General features: G+C 47.7%; 1 protein-coding gene across 5 annotated transcripts in view; it reads right to left on the bottom strand.

Moving 5' to 3' along the window:
• Positions 1-19,230, bottom strand: part of HRH1 (histamine receptor H1) — a 107,361-nt gene extending 88,131 nt beyond the window's left edge. For 3 of the 5 annotated variants that reach the window (XM_063114461.1, XM_063114457.1, XM_063114462.1), the window contains exon 1: positions 19,174-19,230. The gene's annotated coding sequence lies outside the window, so the exon portion shown is untranslated. Of the gene's footprint in view, positions 1-10,369; positions 10,460-19,173 lie in introns of those variants that run through there. The other 2 variants (XM_063114459.1, XM_063114458.1) reach the window with 2 other exon arrangements.
• Positions 19,231-23,101: the final 3,871 nt, after the last annotated feature.

Here is a 23,101-nt window from a genome sequence, read left to right as displayed (position 1 = left end):
GGAAAGGCCAAGATTCCAGCTGGCAGCTCCTAAACTGTCCAGACCTAAATAGATGACTTCATCGGCCACATACGATCCACAGAGGTTTCCAAATTCCATTCACAGTTAGTTCTAAGTTGCTGCTTCAAATTTAGCAGTTGCTTGAATCTCCAGCAGATGAGACAGATTATGAACTCAGAATCCTTGAATCCTTTCCTTAGAAGGGGAAAGTTTGGCCTCTGAGGGCTGATGCAGTGTGACCAAACAGGGCCACTGCCCAGACCCAGGCCTCAATTATCACTTGGGCCCCTGCACCAGCCTCCATGCTGAGGTCTCCAGACTCCTTTTGCCAACACCTCACTGCTGGCAGAGTGGTCTTTCAACAGGCAACATTCAACCTGCCACTCCCCTCCTCAGGACTCTTCAATGGCTCCCTAGTGCCCCTGGCAAAAGTCCAAACCACATGGCCTGGTTTTCAAGGTCCTTGGAGATGAAGGAGACTGTCATCATCTTCCCTTTCTCAAGAGGACACACAAATGAATAAAAGGGGCTGGGAAGCAGGTACCATGCATAAGGTCCATGTGCCCTGTCCTTACAGATCAGCCATCTCTGGCAAGGAGCCAAGTAGCACCAACTAAATCTCTTGCCCAAACATCCTTTCTCTGGAGACAGTTTTTAACAAGGAACGAGAAAAGTTTTCCCTTGCAGAATAAGTAAGAAAGTTGTGTTTAAATGTCCTACTTGATCCTGCTTCAGATGAGATGAGAGATAGCAATAAGCCGTCACCAAGGAACCCTGGGAGGTAATAAAAGGGTTCAGACATCTATTTAGAGCAGTCTCAGAGTTGGGGGAGTCCCCTTCTACTCCTCTGCTAAAGCCAATGACACATGCCTATTCCTGGACTGCTGGAATAATGAAAAGTTCATCTTTGCTGGGGGGCAGGAAGCAGAATGGGTGATGTCTGAACACCAGCCCAGTGCGTTTCTATCTGTAAGGCGCGTGCATGTTCCCGAGGGAGCTTGTTAAAATGCAGGTTCTAATTCCGCAGGCCTGGAGTGGAGCTAGAAATTCTGCATTTCTAACAAGCTCCCAAGTCATGTTGGTGCTTCTGGGGCCACTCTGTGAAAGCTTACAGAGAATAAACAAGCAGTCTAAACCCTTTAACCCTTCTTGGTCTCCTCGGGTCCCTGAAACTTTTGCCCATTGAGATGAAAAGATTCTAGGTTAGACCAACACAGGGAGGGAGGCAATCCCTCATTTTGAAAGGTCCCCAAACAATATGACCCTATTTATTTCTCTAGGTTAGTCCATCTCCCACCATCCCTACCCTTAACCTTGACTTTATGCTCTGGCAAAACCAAACTCCTTATGGACTCCTGCACACGCTGTGCTATTTCAGACCACCGTCCTCTGCTCAGCTGTAGCTTCTGCTGGAAAGCCCTTCTCACCTTAGCTGAATTAAGTCCAACTCATCCTTGAAACTCACCTGGCATAGCTCCTCCTCCAGGGAGCTTTCCAGGGTTCCTCGGGCTGAGATATCTCTCCTCAACCCCACTCACTTCTGTGCATCCATAACCTTTGTGTTCATCTTGACCATAACATGTATCTTATTATATGGAGACTGCTTGTGTCCGCATGAATCATGCCATGTCCCCTTTTGTCTCCCCAATGCCCAGCATAGTATCTGGCATACAGAAGGTACTCAATAAATATTTGATGAACTGATCCAAAGCTGACAACATCTCTTCCAAGGGAAGAGTTTAGCGGATTCTTTCCATCTCAATGAGAAATGACTTAATTTTATAAACAAAGCATGTTTTTGGTTTTTCTCCTGCTTCTTTCTTTGTTCCTGAGTTTTAAAAAGGTGTGAGAGAATAATAATGTTAATATAGTTTGCAAGTGCTTCACCTGAGTTAACTCACTGAATCCTGCAAGAGAGGTCCTGATCAGCAAACTGAGACTCGGAGGGGTTATTAATCTGTCACACAGCTCACATGTGATGGCAGAGTGGGCATCACAACTCAGCTCTGTGTGACTCCAAGCACAGGCATCCATCTGCTGAGTTCTAGGGGCTACAAAGCTTGAAGTCTGCATTCTAAATGGGGGAGGAGAGGCCTAACAGCAGTCACATGCCGGGGGCCGGAGGAGGAGTTGTGGGATGGGGTCCCGGAGGCCTGAGGTGTGGAGAAGGGAGGTGGGACCCTTTCCTACGAGGTGTCAAAAAGGCATGTAATTAAGGAAGGAGTTATGGATGAGGGAGAAGTCCAGACCCTAAACAGAGCTATTCTTGCCCACAAGACAGTGAGCAACTCACTTTGACCTCGACTTAGAAAGAAGCCAGGAGGGTCACAGCTTTGACTTGATGTAGATGGGGCGGGGAGGTTTTTTCAAAGGGAAACACAACAGATTGCCTCTTGCAGAGTGCAGAAAGAACTGTGCAGATGGACTAGGGTTTCCAGAATGAGTCACATCCCAGCTCCAGCCTGCCCGATACCCACAGGTAGTGCCGTGTACCCCACACTCCCCATAGGAACAAAGGTGCCGGTCATCTGTCATATCAGCTTCTGCCCGCACTCTCCCTCTGAGCCATCGCTTGTTATCATGAGCTGGCTAAGGTGGGCTGGAGGGTGAGCGAGCGAATGATGTCCCCTCCCCACCCCCACCCCTCCTCTGGCCTCTCCTATTTCCCCATCTCTTCGTTTCCATGACAGCGTCTGGCAATGAGGCCTCTATTTCAAAATGCTGACATGCTGGCAGGGATGCCACACACAGGCTGGGAACGAAGGCAGGGAGCTCTTGTCTGGTGAGTGCCCACCATGTGTGGTCCTGTCTAAGACCTCCCAGTCATCACCACCCCCACTCCTCACTCCAACCGGATGAGGAGCCCATTATCATCCCACTTTACAGATAAGGAGGCTGAGTCACAGAGAGTGGAAAGGATGTGCTCAGGGTCATACAGCCAGTCAGTGGCAGAGCCAGGATTCAAACTCAGATTTCTGCAGGTCCTAACTTCAGACCTTTAACCACTACCCCACCCTGCCTCCTGGCTAGGGCTCAGCCGTTTGGGTTGAGCTCTGCCACTTGCAGTCGGTGCTTGGGTGAATCCCATCACCTCTCTGAGACTCTGCGAAGTGGGGTTCGCACGTCCTATTGCTCAAAGGAGATATGAGGACTTAAATAAGTTGGAGAAAGCCCTGGGATCCTGGCTGGAGCTCAGGAAAAGGGTCTGCTCCTCCCTTTCCAAATGGAAAGACCCCACTCCCAGGGCTCCTGGATGGAGCAGAGCCAGGGGCACCCCACAACCACTGGGAGAACTCCAGTCCAGAAGTGTTCCTTGCACATGCCTGCACCCCCATCCCAGTGTTCCTACAATGACAGTTCTCACTGCTGTGCACACACCTCGCACCGGGAGCCCTGCCAAGGCCCTGCATGCTCACGATGGCCCCAGGAGAGAGACATGATTATCATCCTCTTGCTACAGATCAGGCATGCAAGCTAAACACCTAGGCGGCAGTGCTTGGGTCACCTGGGTAGCTGGAGGCAAGCGCATCTGAGAGATGCCCATTATGCACAGTGCCACCTTCAAAACGAACCTGGAAGCTGGGCACTTCTCATCACCTCTTTGTGTGGTCTAGGCCACTGTTGCTTGGGCCTGGGCAGCACAAGCCTCTTGTGGGGTCGCTCTGCCACCCCGCTTCCCTTCCCCCACTGTATCATCCACACAGCAGCCAGGGCTGCTTTACGCCCCACATGCGAGCATGTCAGTGGAGGCTCACAACCCTTCAGTGGTTCCCAGTGTCTTCTGAACAAAAGCCAAGTTCTCACAATGGCCAAAATGACTCCCTGTGTCCAGCCCTGTGACCTCTCTGACCCCACCTCCTGTGCTCACCCTCACTCACTCTGCTCAGCCACTCAGGTCTCATTCTTTCTAGAACATTCCACACTACTTCCAGCCCAGGGTCTTGCCATTCCCTCTGCCCAGAATGCTTTTCCCTCATATATGAGCATGCCTTAGTTCTTCAGTTGATTCAAATGTCACTCCATACCAGCCCCCACCCTGCTCATCACTTATCTTCAACACTGAGCTCTATGTTCATTCGATGATTGGTTTCTTGCCTGCCCCTCCGTTAGAGTGTAAGCCCTAGGAAGGCAGGATCTTCCCCTCTTCTTCCTCCCTGTATCTCAGCACTCAGAACAGTCCCTGACACCTACGGGGTACATAAAATCCTACCTGCTGATAAATATTTGTCACATGAATGAATGATGCCTGCTGAGCCCCCAAGCCTCTTTCTGGGGAAAGCTGAGCATGTGACTCCACCATACCAGTTACTGGGGACTGGACCAGCCATGGGCCCTCAACCAAAGACAGTCATTCATGGGCTCTCTGTAAAGTGGCCTGGGTCAAAATTTCTCGCCCTGTGGACACTGGCTAACTGAACTAAATAGATCTACTCTTGAGAGACTGAACATGAAACATACATACAGGCCATAGCTGATACATCAGGGGAAGAAAACAAAAGCCATGAGGCTGCAAAAGGCACAAATCCACATACACCATGAAAAACAGACATCATGGGCCAGCAGGCCAGGGGACAACATATGTCATGGGCCAGCAGAAGCCAGTTGCCTACAGATGTCATGCGCTGGCAGAAGCCAGGGGCCTACAGTTGCCATGGGCCGGTACAAGCCAGGGGACAACATATGTCACGGGCCAGCTGAAACCAGGGGACAACAGATGTCATGGGCTGGCAGAAGCCAGGGGCCTACAGATGTCATGGGCCAGCAGAAGCCAGGGGACAACAGATGACATGGGCTGGCAGAAGCCAGGGGCCTACAGATGTCATGGGCATGTCTCTATTCTCTGCAGTCCAACAACCTACTAGTAGGAAAACCTTCCTGGAAGTGGCACCGTAGAACTGGGATCTTGGAAAGGGCATTTCTCCTCTCTTTTCTTTTTCTTTCTTAAGCAGCTTTATTGTGATATAACTCACATATCATAACATTCGCTTTTCATATATTTTATCACAATAAAACATATTAAAATAATTCACTCGTTTTAGTACAATTCAATGGGGACAAGGGGCTACGTGGGCAGAGAAGGTGGGAGGGTAAGTGGTCAGCTGTGGCCACTAGTAGGAGTGTGGCCCTGGGCAAGTCACCCTCCCTCTCTGGGCTAAGCTCCTCCTCTGAAGGAGAGGCCTGCTTCTGTCACCTCTCAAAGCTCTACCTACCCGAACACAATAGTGGGTAAGAACATATGGGTGGGAGTCAGATCTGGCTTTGAATCCCAGTTCTTCCACTCTTTAGCTGTGTGAAATGGGGCAAGATACTTCAACTCTCTAGGCCTCGAGCTCCTCATCTCAAAGATGCAGATAATGACAGTCCTGACCTCACAAGGTTGTTAGAGAATCAAACAAGGCAACAAATAGAAGGTGGCCAGCAGAATTCCTGATACACAGTTGGTGCTCAATACATGCCATTGTGACATTACCTTGTGTTAGGTGATACTGATAAGATTTATGAGGGCAATACTGTAAATCAATAAGCACAGAGGTTGAGATCCACTCCGAATTGCAGTGTTTTCAAAGTACCACCTGCCACACAGACAGACAAACAGCTGTGTATCGGAGATGAAAGCGGAGAGATGCTCGGTTCTGGAGAGGTTTTTCCTAGTGACTAAGAATGCAGAGAAAGCCCTCAGTGTTCAGACTGGCACAGTGAGATCACCGTTACAGTTCTTGTGCTGTTGGAGCAACCTGGCCCAATGCCAGCTCCAAACCTGGGATGTCCAAATCTCTGTAACTCACTCAGTTTGTGATTCAATCCACAGAGCCAAATGTTCTTTTGATTTTTCATCCCTACCTGCCTGATTGTGTGCGTGTGCGTGTGTGTGTTTCTGCCTCTAACAAAGAAAGAAAGAAAATCCCTGGCTACAGGTGAGCACTCAACATCAGAAACACAAAAATTAGTCTTGTGATCTATTTCTGTTATCTAGCCTGGAATTCAGGAAAGAGGGTATGCATCCAGCACCTAGAAAAATGCACTTTTTATATCTATAGATGGAGCAATGAACGGACGAGTGTAACCTCAGACACCAAGTGAAGAAGAAATGGAAGCATTAGCTAACCCTGAGCAATTGCCAAAACTGCCTCAGCATACCTTGAGGGGTGCAGCAAAGTGTGAAAGGGTCCGAGGATCTCAGCTCAAGCCCCAGCTTGGCTACTTACTAGCTGTGTGACACTGGGCAAGTCTCTCTGAGCCTCCCTTAGCACTGTGCTTCCCCATCTGAGAATGTCACTCTCTGCTTTGCTGTTGTTACTTGTCTAGCATCTGTCTTCTCCACCCTGTCACCTGTAAGGGTTGTAGCTGTGTCGGTCTCTCCAGCGCATTTCCAGCACATAGTAGGCCCACGATCCCCACGAACAGACTCCACCTCCTGTTTCACCTTCCTGCGCCTCGGCTGCTGGGACAGGCACTGCCCTTCCCTGTGTGGGTTTGGTGAGCAGGATTTGGTTCAGCCCCAACAATTCAAGTGAGAACTTTTCTTCTGCAGGCTACTGGTCAAAAGACCTATGTCTCTATCTGACCCAGGAATAAACTGAAAGGCTGTTCCTATTTCTGGCTTAATTCAAGAACTCAATAAAGAAAATAGAGTTGTGGGAATGGGTTCAACTGAGTGGAGAAACTATAAATTTTCTACTCCCACAAGAGCTGGAGTGACTTCTGTTAATATTCAGACAGCAGAATGCACAACACAGTCTATGTCTGTGCCCCACGTGGCAGAGAAAATGTGGGCACAGAGGAGGACATAACTTATCTTTTAGGGGAAAAAAATACACTATAAATGTCCATCTCTTGAGGAGCTTACACTCAGGCGTTAGGTAAACCAGGTATTTATCTTACATAATGACAAGTGCATAGGGTCACAGAAACACCTAAGCCAGTCTGGGGAATCAGGGTGTAACTGAAAGAAAAGAAAAGAAATCAGGGTATAACTGAAGGAAAAGGATACATGGGCTTTCTTCTTCATGCCCACTCCCATTACACCTATTTTCCTTTCTTTTCACTAAACCTTCCCTAACCACCTTGCCTACCTTAGCAACTTTCTGTAAGACTTCCAGTCACATTCTGTGACGTGGCCAGCCTAGGCCACATACTCTTCCCCGAGCATGCGCCTTCCCACCTCTGTGCCTTTGCTATGCCATTCTCTCTGCCTAGAATGCCCTTCCTCCACATCTCCACCCACTGAAGCATTATGTTTTAAAGCTCTGCTCACACTCATTCGTTCACTCATTCATTCATTCAGTAGTACTTCCTGAGGGTGCACTATGTTCCTGGCATTGCATAGGTACCAGGGATATAATGGAGAACTGGCCACAACCCATGTTCTCAGGCTGCTTGTAGCCATGGCGACATAGACGGTGACACTAAGATGTAAGTCCAGGGGGTACTGTGGGTCCAGAGCCTTGGGGGATGTTCGGGGGGGCTTCCTGGAGAAGGACATGTCTAACTTGAGTCCTAAAGAATGAGGTGAAAAGAGAGAGAGGTGCATTGCCATGGCCATCACAATAGCTGACATTTAGTGAGTGCTGCTAGGAGCCAAGCACTGGGTTAGCACTTGAGATGTATTAACTCCTTTAACCCTTACAACCCTATGGGGGAGAATACTATGATCATTCCCATTTCACAGATGAGGAAGCTGAGGCACAGAGAGGTTAAGAACTCACTCCTGGTCCCACACTTACTAAGTGGCAAAACTAGGGTTCAAATGCAGTGTGACCCAGAGCCCATGCTTCTGACAAGTGCTCTGCTGTCAGGTGCTGTCCATGTTTTGCTGCCACTTGCTCTTTTCACTTGACAATGAATTTACCACAGACATCTTCCCAACTCAGGTTTCATTCTATTTCATGGCTGCAGAGGATGTCACTGGATTTTGAGCAGTGAAGTGACATGATTAGGTTCATCTCTGGAAAAGAGACCTCTGGGAACAGCAGGGGGCTGCCTGGGGGCTGGGAAGCTCATGTTGAATGCTCTGGGGAGGTTGAGATTGGAAGGAAGCCAAGGGGGGCTCTGGAAACATGACAGTGCGGTAGCTGCAGCAACTGCCATCTCTAGCAGGATCTTGGAAGGGCAAGAAGGAAGTGGGGAGGGGATGTCCCAGGACCCCCTTCCTTACCAGACCTCTTACAGACCCAAGCACCTTTCCCCTTTCACCCTTACCTCTGCCCTGAATGTTTACATTCTCTCTAAGCACGTTTCAGCTAGCACTTCCAATGAAGTGTGAGTGGTCATCAGTTTCGGTTCCACTGAGAGGTGCAGATGCGTTGCTGCCTGTGGAATTCCTAATGCTTTGAATAATCTTTGCCTACAAGGGTCACATCTAGTCTACCCAAAGTGCAAAACAAACAAACAAACAAACAAACAAACAAAAAAACCCCAACCCAAATAAAAACAAAAATAACCAAAACGAAAATAACCGTGAGTTACCCAAGAAACTCATGTCTTCCAGTAATGGTCCATCCAACCTCCCCACGCCCAACCACCTATCCAGTCCTAATGTACTGACTCCAAAACACTCTCAATCTGTCCACTTCTCTCTATGGCCATCACTCTGCTGGTCCAAGCAACCATCCTCTCTCATCCAGATGACTGCCAAAAGCTCCTTACTGGTCTCCCCGATTTCACTCTAACATAAGTTAGTCATTATTTCTGGCCTCAGTTTTCTCATCTATAAAATGTGTACAGTCAAGGACTGGACCCCCCCCCCTCCCACAACCAGGCACACCACCAGCACCTTGGGGCCCACCCAGGGTCCTGAGGCATGGATCCAGGGACCAGACCCCCCCTCCTACAACCAGGCACACCACCAGTGCCAAGGAGCATGCCAAAAACATCTCCTCCATGTGGGTGGCCCACCACAGCCAGCACAATAACCAGGGCTGCTGTGAAAGTGGCTAGATGCCACAAACACCACGCAGATTGTCTGCCAGCCACTGAAGTGCATTGACAAAAGGAGAGTCACCAGCAGAGACCAAAGAAAAGAAGAAGATGTCTCTCTCCACAAAGCCCATTCCAGAGTGACAGAAGAAGCATCTGCTCTATGATAATATTGGGGGAGCTGAACACACCTCTCAGCATTGGACAGATCATCTAGGCAACAAATCAACAGAGTAACCATTACTCTTTCAGAAGGAGAGAAAAAATCTAGGGTTATGGGAGGCGGGAGGGAGAGATTGGACAAGGGGCAGAAAGAATAAGTACAATTTGTAACAATATATATGCTAGTAATATTGATTTGATCAACATATGTCAATGTTGAACCCAAAAAATATGTATAATCAATTATGATTCAACAAAAAATAAAATAAAAAGGGCACAGTAATACTTATCTCACAGAGCTATTGAGAGGACTGGGTGACATACTGCATAGGAAAGCCCTGGGCTAGAGTGCTTTCTCAATAGATGGCAGTTCCTTTCCTCAGTCAGCTGGAAACGGGGGATCAGAAAGGTCAGGGACCCTGTTTCTCATACGCACTGCCAGTACCCATAATACGCAGGCATCAGAGACCTCTGGATAGCCTGCCTCTCCTGCCCTCATTCTCATACAAAGGAGAGGAAAACACTTCTTGCCCACTCCTCATGTCTCCTTCCACGTGATGGCAGCTTCATGACCCTGATACCCTCGGCCTCTTTCCACCTCCTCCTTTGCTCCTCCACTGGGCCCCTGCACATATTAATGAGTGAATTTGAGAGACGAAACAGGCAAGAATAACTCAGCTCCTTCTCTGCTTCTCTTAGGGACCAGCATCCTCGTCCACCCTCTCCCAAGAAGGAGAGGGGCTGCCCTTCTGCAGCAGCCTAGCACTGCCTGTCCCTGAGCTGGAAACCTGGACAATTATGGCCTTTGCAATAGCAAACCCATATGCTCCAATGTCATTCTGATTAGTAATAACGGTGACATTTCGTTCTCCAGCTGCCTTGTCTTTTGTCTTAATTCTCAGTTGGTGCAGAACTCAGGCTGGGCAGAGGAGTGCTATTTATTGGCCCTTCCCACCCCCCAACAGGAGAGACCAGTGGGAGAAAACCCTGCCTTGTGTTCCTGATGGTTAATGGAGCTTCTCAGGGCCTCAGGCAAGCCTGGTGCTTAGTGCGGTGAGAATCAATCAATAAATGACTGGCAAATATTTTTTGAGTTCCTGACACAACAGTAAAAGAACTCAGACTTTCCCAGTGTTTCTTACTACTTTCAAAATGCCTAAAACACCATTCAATTCAAAGAGTCAAGAGCGCTATGAAGTACTAGGCACTGCGTTAAGAATACAGACACCATCTCGGTGGTCTCACCACTGATATGACCAAAGCCCCCTTGTCTTTAAGGTCTAGCTGTTACCTTATGTCCTTCACTTGATTATTGCGCATCTGCTAGGTGCTGGGTGGCAATGAAAGCACTGAAGGTAGAGCAATAAACCAGACAGACAATGTTCCTCCACGCCTGGAGCTGGCGGTCTGGTGGGGGCTATGAAGAAAATCAAATGGAGAATGGTTGGGTTAGGGTGGGAGGGGTGTCAACTTAAAACAGAGTGTTCAAGGAAGTCTTCTCTGAGGAGGGGACATCTGAGTCCTCAGTGATGAGAAGGTGTCAGCCTTTGCTAGATCAGGGGGAAGAGGCTCCCAAGAATGCTGTCAGGTGGGTATTATTATCATGATTCCCCTTTTACAGATGAGGAAACTGAGTCCAGGAGGTTAAAATGCTTCCTCTGAGGACAAAGAGGTGTCTCCATAGGTGGCATCAGGATTCAAGTCCAGGTCAAGACTCTGAAACCCCAACTATTGCCACCAAACCCACCTACCTCTAGGTTCTAGCACTTTTTAAAAATCTCTCACTTCAGGGAGCCTTAGTACAGTGGCAAGCAGCATGCCCTCAAGGTGCTTCCAGTCTAATTCGGGAGAAAATATCCTCACATAGAAAACACTAATAACACCAGGCAGGTCAGAAACTGAAATGTGGGTCTTGACATTAATGTATAAGGTTAACACAATGTCCCATTTAAAAATCCCAGTGGACTTTGTTTTGGAACATGACAAAATAATTCCAAATTTCAGGGGGAGGGGAGAAAGAAATCCATATATTTATTTGTTGATTGGTTGATTTAATAAACACTTTATGACCTGCCAGACTCTGTTGTAAATGCTTTTCAAATAATCTTTCAAGCTTCACAACTCCTTAATACTCGTAACAGTCCTGGAAGTTAATATTGTCATTAACTATGCAGTTGAAGTAATCAAAGCAAAAACAGGTCAGGTGATTTGCCCAAGACATGCTCTGGAAAGTTCTAGAACCAGAATCCAAACCAACATTGCTGGGCTCTGGAATCTTTGCTCTTCAGTGTAGACTGAATTTACGAATATCATTTATACAATTGAATTTACATATACAATTACATTCTGTCTCTTTGTCTCTTTCTGCCTCACATGAATTTTTTTTCAGGATGAGATTGTGATGGTCTGATTAAATGTAGAATTCATTGTTTCTCTCAAATTAGCTCTGAGGAGCCTTAAGGTGGCACTACAAGGAGCTAGTCCCTCATTCTCCAGTGAGGCTGAAACTGAGATCTATCCTGGCCTCTCTACACAGTCAGGGAGACACTGCGGACAGACGAAAGAAAACGAGGCTTCCCTTATGGGTCTGGGATCAACAGTCACGTCCACAGAGCCTTGGAACCACAGGTGCAGGCTGGCAGCAGTGTAGGTGTAGGCTCACATGAGCTTAGGGTGAGGGGCAGAAGGAGGTATTTATTTAGTGAATCAGTGATTCTCTCCAGAAACGGAGGAGAGCCAGAGAGTAAATAAAAGAAACTCTCCTGAAAGAATAAACAGAGTGAAAATTGCCTGGAAAGGTTTGAAAGAAAGAAAAAAAAAAAAAAAAAAAGAAGGGCGAAGCAGATGCCTTTGCTAGCTATGAAGACACACTAAACAAATGATCGTCCAAACAGCATGGCACAGATCCCCACCCCTCGGCACCTGCTCTGTGCCCAAGAGACTGCCTCACCTGGACCATGTCAAAGGCTCTCTTGCTGTCCATCTGTGTCTGGCTGGATTTGGCCTCTGGAGGGGTAGGAGGAGAGTGAGGTTGGGGGTTTATTCCGCTGAGGGTGGCCGAATGTTCTGCCTCTGTACTTCTCTCTTTTCAGGTAATAGCTCCCTTCTCTTGCCCCTCTAAGCTTGGAGGTAGAAACAATTCTCCTCCTCCCATTGATACCCTAGGGTACCACCACATTTCTTGTTAGTGCCGCAAACCAAAAAGTTTATATAAGATGACAGTCCCTTTATCAAACTCTTCTCAATCACTCAATTGGTGTGTGCCCTCTACTTCCTGCCATGACCCTACCTAATCAGCAGGCAGTTCAAAAGACCAGAACAGAGAGCCTAGAAAGAGACCTGCTGCTAATGATGGGGCCTCCAGCTTACACACCCTGAGGCTCAAGACAGAGAAGCTTGAGAATGGAGTTTCCTGGAGTTGTGTGCCATTCCATGGCTCAGCCCTCAAACATACACAGGCAGTCCCTGATTATGATGGTGTGACTCAGGATTTTTCACCTTTACAGTGCTGCGAAAGCGACACACATTAAGTAAAAACCGTACTTCAAGTATCCATACTATCATTCTTATTTCCACTTTCAGTACAATATTTAATAAATTACATGAGATAGTCAGCACTTCATTATAAAATAGGTTTTGTGTTAGATGATTTTGCCCAACTGGAGGCTAATGTAAGTGTTCTGACCATGTTTAAAGTAGGCTAAGCTAAGCTACGATGTTTGGTAGGTTATGTGTATAAATGCATTTTTGACTTAAATGATGTCTTCAACTTCTGGTGGGAGTATCAGGATGTAAGCCCATCGTAAATTGAGGAGTGTCTGTACAGTAATTTAGTACTGATACAGGTGGTGCAGGAAAGGAAGAAAGATTTAGTAAACAGGACGGGAAACAGGAAGGAGACCATTAGATAAACATGTGAAAAGAAAATTAAGTTAGACCTCTATTGTACACCAAATTCCAAAGGTTAGAGAGTGATAATTTAGTGTGAAATATGAAATCACTAAAACAATGACAACTAGAAACTTTGTTTTCCTAATGTGAATAATGGGGATAATAATAACTACCTCACTGAGATGTTTTGAGGATTAAGAGAGATGATCCAAAGTAGAACAGTGCCTGGCACTATATTAAAAGAGGACTGAGGGAAGAGTACAGCTGAAAAACTTGCCCAAATCTAGCTATGCAGGTTGGGGGAAGATAAATTGGCAGGAGGGGACATGGGGATTCTATGAAAGCTGAAAACACAACAGAGTTCTCCTACCTGGAACAGGATTGTTGATGGAGTCAAGTCTCTTAATCTAGGGCCACCAGGAAATAATAATTCAATTCACAAGTACACAGTCTGCAACAGCACCAGCAGCGATTTTAGAAGCGGACGGAAACTCGAGCTGAGCTCATGAGCAACAGGTTTTCACCCTTCATCTGGGATCCTTGGTTGGAAGAATCCTCACCCAGTGTCCAAGGCTGGGCTCTCCCCATGGCACTCAGGACAGACTGGATCTCAGTTTCTGTCCACTTCCACCTAAGGCAGTCTGAGTCTCTCACTGTTAGAAAGTTCCTCCTTGGATTGAGCTGAAACAGGTTTCCCTCCCCACTCTTCACTTTAGTGCCCACCCACTGGGGGCCTCGCTGGAGAGTTCTACAAAACACTCAAGGAAGAACAACACCCATCTTGTGCAATCTCTTCCAGAGAACAGAAAAGGGGGAACACTGTCCACTTCATTCTGTGAGGCCAGCATAACCTTGATACCAAAGCCTGACAAGTAAGTATGAGAAAGGTAATGACTGGTGAGTCTTACTCATGAATTCATGATATTAAAATCCTAAACAAAAAGGTTAACAATAAAGATGCTACAGGATGACCCAAGGTGAGTTAATTCCAGTAATTCAAAAATCATTGTCATGCACCATGTTAAGAAATTGAAAAAGAAAAATTATGTGACCATCTGGGAAGATGCAGAAAAAACATCTGTTAAAACTCTACTTCCATTTTTGACTAACAAAGAAAGGTAACACCCAGCAAACTGGGAATAGAAAGGAACTTCTTTAATAGATAGAGAGTATGTACCAAAAACCTAGAGTAAACATTACACCTAATCATCAAGTATGGATAGCTCCTCTGTAAAAGCTGCAAAAGGCAAAATGCCCACTCTCACCTCTTCAGTTCATCATTGTACTGAGGTCTCAGCAGGGTGGTAAGGCAAGAAAAAAAAAGGAGGAACAAAAGAACTAGAAATGAAAAAACAAAACTGTTATTTGTACATCCTACAATTATATACACAGTTTTCAAAAGAATCTACAAATACATTTTTTTAATTAGTAAGAGAGTTTAGAAGGATTTCCAGACACAAAATCAACATGCAAAATGCAAACATATTTCTCCAACAAGTAAACAATAGAGCATTAATATATATGTATATATGTGTGTGTGTATATATATATATGCACACACACACACACAAATATTAAACAGCATGCAAAATATCAAATAACTAGGAATATACCTAACAAAAAATATGTAAAACCACCAAGGAAAAATTAAAAAGCCATACCAGGAGATGTTAAAGATGGTAAAAATATCCTAAATAATGAAGAGACCATGTTCATGGAAGACTAAATATTACACCTTCCACCCTCTGGGAGGCAACAGAGAGCTCACCAATAACAGCTGTTACTTGGAAATCAGTGCAACCTAGATTTATATTCCACCTCCTGCTGCTTCTAAATGCTGACTCTGGGCATTCCACCAACCCCTCTGAACATCAGTTTCGTCACCTGTAAAACAGGAATAGCAATTCCTGCCTGGTTGGTAGGAGTCAATGGATTTAAGCACTTTGTAGAATGCTGTATAAGTATAGGACATTCTTACAACTAGTATTATTGATCCTTGTTGGTCTGAGGGTGGGAAAAACGTTCTATTTCCCAGATTAGACCAGCTGTGTCCTTGCTTCTGCCCATCTATTTGTCATTAAGGGCATTGTTGAGTGCTCATTCTGTTCATAACATTTCCTCATTCTGTCCTTGCAGCAATCTATAAGGCTGGTGCTATATTAGCCCCATTTTACAGATGAGAAAGCTGAGGCCCAATTAAGCAAACTGCCACTCAAATATTCATTCATTCACTCATGAGTGCCTTCTGTGTGTTAGGAGCCCTGGTGAATAAGACAGATATGGTTCCTGCTCTAGAGCTGATATTCTTTCTAGTTATAAAAATAGCCAAAAACCACACCTCAACTAACAAGCTGGCAGAACCAAGATTCAAACTCAGGCCTGTTGGACACTAGAGTCCACACTTTTAACAACTCCCTGGAGGCGCCTTCCTCCACCTCTTCTACTTTCTCCTCTTTGCTGTGATGTAATGATTTCTAATACACATTTGCTGGCAGCAGCAAGTTTCAATGGGCCTCGCCATCCAAGCTGCTGCACAAATTGAGAGCTGTCTGCTTCGATCCTGGCCCATGTGATCCTCCTGCATTATCACTGGAGAATTAATTACAGCAGGGAGGATGAATACGTAAAAGGGGTGAGGCATCCTGCCACCTTTCCCCCAACAGCATAAGTGGTATTGTTTCTGAAGAGTGTGCATCTGAGTCCTCCGCCACCATTAATGGCAGAAGTGAGTCACTTATAAAGAAGATATGGGAGTTTTATTATAATTGCATCCTGAGATTCAGAAATGTTCAGCGTCACTGTGAAAGGGAGGGCATCAGGTGACTGAAGCTTGAATGATCCTCTGCCAGGTACAGCTTTCAGATGAAATGTCTTGGATCAGGAGCAATTACAAAGAATGCCCGGCCTGAAAGCTAATGAGAATTACTTACAATTGCATGTAATTCTTTGCCATTTATATTGTCTGCCTTTTCCTTCTCTTTTCTGCTTTTCCATCCTGGCATTAATCCTGAGAAATACATACTGGCAAATGTGATTAATGACCATTTTGCAGATGAGGTAACTGATGTCCAAGGTCACTCAGCTCTAAGGGCCAGAGCTAGGGTTCCAACCCTGAACTTTTTTTTGTCCACCATTCTGTCTATCAGGAGGGGAAAAAAAAAAAAAGATTCAGAACTCTGAATATGTCCTCCCTTGGAAGGTGCACAAAACCTCCCAAGCTGGCAGCACAGTCTGAAAGGCAGTTGGGCTGGTATTTTCTATCTGCGCAGCTGTGGGCAGACCCCATGAAGTGGATTTCAAACATTCCTTCTTCCATCCCAAAGCATCAAGAAACCCACACTTGACCCTCAGGGACCCAAGAGAAGACCATACATCTAGAACCTGGGCTGAAAGATAGGAAGAGGCTTTCTCCTATCTTTGCAACCCAGAGTTTCACAGAAGGACACACCAGGTTTCCATCACTTGGTCTAGGCCCTTCCTGGCTCTCCCTGAACACTCTTCCTGATAATCAGAAAACATGTGCTTGAAAACCATCCCAAATCCATGCTCCTCAGAACCAAGCCAGAGCACGAAGTTTGAGCTGCAGTGTGAAGGAGCAAGGTTAGCCAGAATGGAATGGGGATAACTGTGGTAATTCCCATGTTTGCTGAGTACTTAGCAGAGCACTAGAAGTTTATACAAGTCTGCATGGAGAATTCAGGTTTTAGGTTCTTTAAAGCTTGAGACCACACTTAAACTTCTGGGACACACATTACATCTAACTACACCTACTTCCACCTTACAGATGAGAAAGCAAGAGGCTTGCAGAGGCTGGCGGCTTGCAGGTGGCAGAGCCAGCATACAAAGCTATGCTTGTCTAACTTTAATAACAACAGTAATAACAACTAACACTGATATAGCACTTTCATGTATTACATGGCATCATCTAAGTGCCTCATGCACAGGAACACACTTAATTTTCTCACCAACCCCTGGGGGAATGTGCCACAAATACCCCCATTCTAAAATTGAGAAACTGACGAACAGAGAAGTGGAACAACTTGCCCAAGAACACAGAGCTCATCCAGGACAAAGCTGGGATTTGAACCTAGGTACGCCACCTCCAGAATCCGCAGTCTTGCTCTCTTTGCTATGCTTGGTCTTTGCTATGGAAAGGCTACACTGTTTTCTACCAAGCACTCCCTGATTGTGAAGGAGAAAGTGCGAACACGCAATTCTGAGAGTCCAAGGGAAGCAGATTCACACACAATTTCCTCCTACCTCAGACACTCAACTGAGGGCCAGAAAGGACCACCCCCAGCCCAGGACTGCCCAAACTCCTCCTGGGTATGGGGTCCCTTGACAGACAGCTTTGGCCTCCACCCAGCTCTGAAATCATAGACAGGCAGCACCCAGCTATCTCCCACCTTTGCAGGACCCTCTGTCACACTTAAAAATGGTACCAGGTATGCCCTACCCTCCTCCATAGACTCTCCTCCAACTAGAGGAAATACTTCTTGATACAGCTGGGCAGCCTTGCGTGTGAGCGTCCAGCAAACCCTGAATCATATGTGGGTATTTGTATGGGGTTGTCAGAGATTCCTGTGAGCAATAACCCACTCATCAGCAGGCCTCCCAAAGGACACTTATTAGAGAGAAATGCAGGGGCACTGGGAACCCTGTTGCCTGGCAACCCTCTGTTCTTTATCTTTGCTGCTGAAAGCCACAAACACAGAAGGACCTAAGGTTCTATCCACTGCCTGAGTTTCATTGATAAACCAGGAGTCAGGCAAGACTGCTGTTCAAATCCCAACTCTGCCACAGACAAGCTGGGCAACCTCGGGCAAGTTACTTAACCTCTCTGAGCTTCTCTGAGTGGTAACAGTACTTACCTTGCAAGGCTGCTGTGAGTATTAAAGGGAATAATGAGGCTTGGATGGGTCTACCCTCTCTCACCCAGTCTCTGCTGGTTCCTGGCTGCCTCCAAGATAAAAACCAAGAGTAGGGCACGTAAGCCCCTCCCTATCAGACCCAACTCCCCTCTCCTTCATGTTCTGGAGGCACACCTCATCTGCGCTCCCGTCACAGGCTCCCCTCCCATCACGGAATGAGTTCTCCAAGCATCTTCCAGCCTGGCGACATTACTCACAGAGGACGCCCAGCCTATCCCTCCTGTCAGCTCTGGTCTGAGGCGGGAGCCCTCTGCCGGAGGACATCGACCCTGCCTGGAGCATCTGTGCACTACCTGCTCATAGGCGCGCCCACACCTCAGGGAGACGAGGGGATTAGGGGAAGAGGGATGGGATCTTCTTTGGGAGGTTGGCGGGATCACCCAGAGAGGGAAAGGTGGCTTCTGTGAAGAACCGCTGTGTTCTAGCTCCTGCTCCTGACTTCCCAGGCTCCTTCCAGAAAAACCGAGAGCAACTTCCACAATTTGGTCCCCTCTCACCCTCGCCCTGAGAGAGCAACCCTGATGCGCTTCTGTCACCAGAATCCGCTCCTTGTCCCGTAACAACCACCATGTCCCCAAAGGATCCTTTCTCGGTACAATGAGAAAGAGGTGGTCCGCCCCCGCCCCGGAGCTGCAGCCGGGGTGCGGAGGACGGTGGGTGGCGGTCCCGACGGTCCCACACCCGGACACCTGGTGAGGCTGAGCCTGGGGCTCGCCCACGTGTGCTTCAGTGGTTTGGGTCAGGTCGACAAGGCTCAAAACCCTGGCCCTCCCCTTCACCAGCTGGTGCTCCTGGCACAAGTCTGCCTCCCCTAACCTCAGTGTCCTCCTCCGTCAAATGGGTATAATAATACCTGGTTCATCGAATTACAGGGAGAACTGAAGAGAGAACGGACGCCCAGCGCCTGGCACAGGCAACAGGGGCACTGGACTGCGGTTCGTATCAAACGCAGCCCCCGGGGCGGCTCGGGGAAGCCTCTAGGCGTCGGAGCCGCCAGCAGACGCTCAGGGCGCGCGCTGGCCAAGCCCGGGGAAGCCACAGGTGGCCGCGCGTCGGGGCGCTGGGGCCACAGCGGCGGAGCTGCGAGTGGTGCCACGGAGTGAGCCGCGCCCCGCCCCCATACCCAGGCCGCTCGCGCCGCCAGGGCCACCCGCGCCGAGGGTCTCCGCCGCCCCGCGGGGATGCCGGGCCCCCGCTGGGCCAGCGCGCAGCCCTGCCCCGCCGCCGCGGCCCTGCTCCCGCCCGCGCCCTGCCCGCGCCCGCGGCGACTCACCGGCGCCGGCTCCGGGGAAAGTTTGGCGGCGCCGCGGCCCCGGCGGCCAGGCTGCTCGGCGCGCGGCGGGGGCGCTAGGAGCGGACCCGGGAGGCGGGGCGCGGGGGGAGGAGCCCGCCCGCAGGGAGGGAGGGCGAGAGGGAGGGGGGCGCGGGCCGGGGTCCGTCCCCATGCCGGAGCAACGCCTTCTCCCACCTCCGCCCCAGAGCCGGAGCTGCTCCCGCTGCACCCCCAGCCTCTGGCTCTGCGCGGTGGGGTGGCTCTTGGGGTTTGGAAAGAGGTGAAAGAAGGGGGAGAACCTTGGCGAGACACCCGACCACTGTCGCCACCACCACCACCAAACACACACCTGGGGGCAGAGAGACAGAAATAGTGAAGACAAGATAAAGAGGCAGAGACAGAAACAGAGAGGAGACCGTGTTTGGCAAAGTCAACCTCAGATGGACTAAGACAGACAGTGACACCTCACATCTCTCATCCCTGCTAGAGACGCCAAAATAGAAAAAGACAGACCAAGTCAAACAGAGATAGAATAAGACTGACAGATAGGGACCTTACCCCTAGAGATGTGTGGGGAGCTAGAGTGACCCCCAAGGGCTAGAAGCCCACACCCTTCTTCTGTTTCTACCTGGGCCCTCCTGGTGAATGAGTTCAGGTTTCAAAATACAAAGTGTTTCAATTAGCATCCTTTGCCACCTTGAGCAGAGAGGTGGGGTGGGATGGAAGGTGGGTTCTCCTGCAGGTCCCCAGGACTCCCTGCCCCCTGGCTCTGGGAGATTAAGGATTCCTACTCTCTGCCCTCATTTCCAGAGCTGGGAGAGAGTGGTAGAGTTTTTTCTCTCTCCTTAGCACCAGGAAAACTCCGTTTGAATCTCCAAACAGCTATGGCTTCAGATGTTACCTCAGCACTTTAGAAGAGCCACCCAAGCTCCGAGAGAGAGAGAAGGTGTTTGAGAAGTAGGGAAGTGGAGGGTTAGGCTGTGGGTATGCGTACAGTGGCATATTTTAGCCTCCTCCTAGTAGGGGGCTATTCCATGTGCTGTGGTTGTGCGATCACACAGAGATGGGTTTGAGGCCCAGCGTCACAAACTGTGCACGGTGGGTGAGTGGTCCCATTTCCTGGTCTCAGGGTCTACGTCTATAAAATGAGGGTAATAAAAACAACTGTCATTGTGCCATACACTCTTCCAAGTGCTACAGGTTCGTACTCATTCAATCCTCACAATACCCTGAATAAATAGAAATTATTATTATACCCATTTTATAGATAAGAAAACTAAGGCACAAAGAAATTGAGCACCTGGCACAAGATCATGAATAGGAGAACTGAGAATCCAGCCTATGCATCCTGGCCCCAAGGTTCAAGGTCATGCTATAATCATCTCAATGGTGCTGTTGAAAAGCTCCATGATGTCATTTATGTAAAGGGCTTAGTAAGTGCTCCATGAATGGTAGCTCATAGCCCACTGAGCCAGTCTGCAAAGTGGAGATTAAAGGGCCAATAGTGTGGTGTGCAGAGACAGAAGACTTAGGATTCAGCATAGCTGACAGGCCATGTTACTCTCCTGGGTACTGTCTCTGGCCATTATGAATCAGAGAGTAAAGGATTCCCCATGTGCTTCTCTCCGCCTGTACATTAGCACAACCCCACAACCAGGACTCGCCCCCAATCCACAGTAGGCCCCCTCCCACTCCCTGGTGATTCTCCAGATTTTACACTTTACCAAACTAATGTAGCCTTTGGAAATGAGTTAGCACTCAGGGCAGCAACTGTTAATAAACTCTGAAGGAAATACATTTTCTCTCTCTACAGGTATGGGGCTTACAGGAGTCGGGGGGGGGGGACCAGAAATGGCTGGGGCTGGGTCCACTTCCATCCCTTCTCTCCTTTCTGCAATCAGCAAAGACTTGATTATTTGGAATTCCTCTCCAAAGTTTCACTTCCCGGGTTACTTTTAGGCCTGCTAAACCCATACTAATCAGCATTCTTAGAAAAAATCAGCATTTTAAAAACAGCATGCCAGACATTATTTGAAGCCCTGTGCACCAGGCTCTGTTCTAAGGGCTTTATACAATTTAATGTACATGCTCCTCACAACAATTCCATGATGTAGGTACTATTGTCATCCTGTTCTGCAGATAAGAAAATGGAGGCACAAAGAGATGAAGAGACTTGTTCACAGTATGCAGCTAAGAAGTCCTCCCAAGATCAGACAATTAGGAAGCAGCTGAACCAAGTCTGGAAGCTGCATTAGTTTGGCTCCACAGCCCTGCTCCTTCCTCTGCACTTTGTGGAAGAAAGCTAGAAAAGGGGAATAGAGATTAGAGGTAAGGAGAAAAAAGAAATAGATTAGGAATACCTGCTCTGTCACTGCTAGCTGTGTTTACTTCACTTCTCTGGGCCTCAGTTTCCTCCTCTGTAAACTGAGAGGAATAATTTATTAAATTAAATGAGATTAATAATGCCTATATCATGCCCAGGATTTTAGTGACAATTCTTTTGCTTGCAGGTAACATAAACCCAATTATAACCAGCTTCAGCCCAAAAGGGCTCTTATACAGAAAAATTTAGGAGTCAGGTCTAGAATCAGACACAGCTCATTACAGAGGCTCAAAGGAAGTTGTCATGAATCTATCTCCCTCTGTCTCTTGACTCTGTTTTCTTTTGTGTTCATTTTATCAGCAGGCTGGGTCTTTCCACGGGGAGGCAGAAATAGCCAATTAAGCAAGCCCAAGGCAAAGAGATCACCTCCTTCCCAATACTTGCAGCAAAAATTCTAGGGTTGACTCCAATTGGCCTGGCCTGGGTCACATGCCCAGTTCTGAAACCATTACAGTTGTTCTGATTGGCCAAGCCTGAATCACATGCCTATGCCTGGAGTAAGGGGGTGGGGTCAGCTGCCCCTAAGATGCTGGAGTAGGACCAGGTGAGGGATACTTCCTAAAAGGAAATCAAGGTGCTATTGACAGAATAGCATGTCATTGATGCTGGACAGTCAAGAACACAGATGTCCTCTCTCTCACAGAGCTGTTGTTAGGATTAGGTAAGCTCACGTGTTCAAAGTGTTCAGCACAGTGCTTGGCTCTGGCAGGTGCTCAGTAATTGAGTCCTCTCCTTTCTTACCTCCTCTGGAAAACAGAAATCATGGCTCACCAAATCTAGGCCAACTACTTCCATGCTCACATGAGGAAACTGAGGAACAACCAGAGAGGGGAAGGCATTTGCCCAAGGTACTCCAGCTAATCAGTCAAAGAACCCATGTCCCCTGACTCTGAAACAAATCAGTTAAAGTCTTCACGGATAACGTTTAATCACTGACCAGCCAAAGGAGTTAACTTCGCATTTGCACAGGAGAGCCTGAAAAATTGCAAAACCCCTAAGACCCAGAGGAAATTAATACCACTTTTGTTGGATTCCTAAGCTGTGCAATAAGCTGTGGACTTGTAGATCTGGGCAGAGAGCCCAGTCCAGCTCCCTATCCATTACATTATGAAGTCAGCCATCTCCTCTGGGGATATGCACTTTGGGTGCTGAAAGATCCAACTAGACATTTTCATGTAGTTACACAAAGTAGACACGATGGCCCTTCTCTTTATTTCCAGCTCAATTTGTGAGAGTAGAAATGCATTCTTCAGGACCAAAGTGGGCCAAGTGGCTTGCTATGTTACTTAGAGTCATCAAAATTGACCATTTTTGATGGAGGTAGGGTAGCCAGCCTCAACCCATCCCATCCTCTTACGAGGTTCTTGACTCCACCACAGGAAAGAATTCAAGGGCAGAGTCACAGCAGAAAGTGAGAACAAGCTTAATATAGTAGATAAGAAATACAAGTTCCAAAGAGAGAGTGCCACATAGCTCCAGAGACTGAGCAGGGCTCACACCAGGTTTAACACAAAAGCAAGAAAAACATACTTAAAGTTCAGTACA

Source organism: Cynocephalus volans, chromosome 11 (assembly GCF_027409185.1).
Source record: "Cynocephalus volans isolate mCynVol1 chromosome 11, mCynVol1.pri, whole genome shotgun sequence".
Classification (NCBI taxonomy): domain Eukaryota; kingdom Metazoa; phylum Chordata; class Mammalia; order Dermoptera; family Cynocephalidae; genus Cynocephalus; species Cynocephalus volans.
Note: the sequence above shows the minus strand (reverse complement) of the source record. Positions and strands in the feature narration are given on the sequence as shown.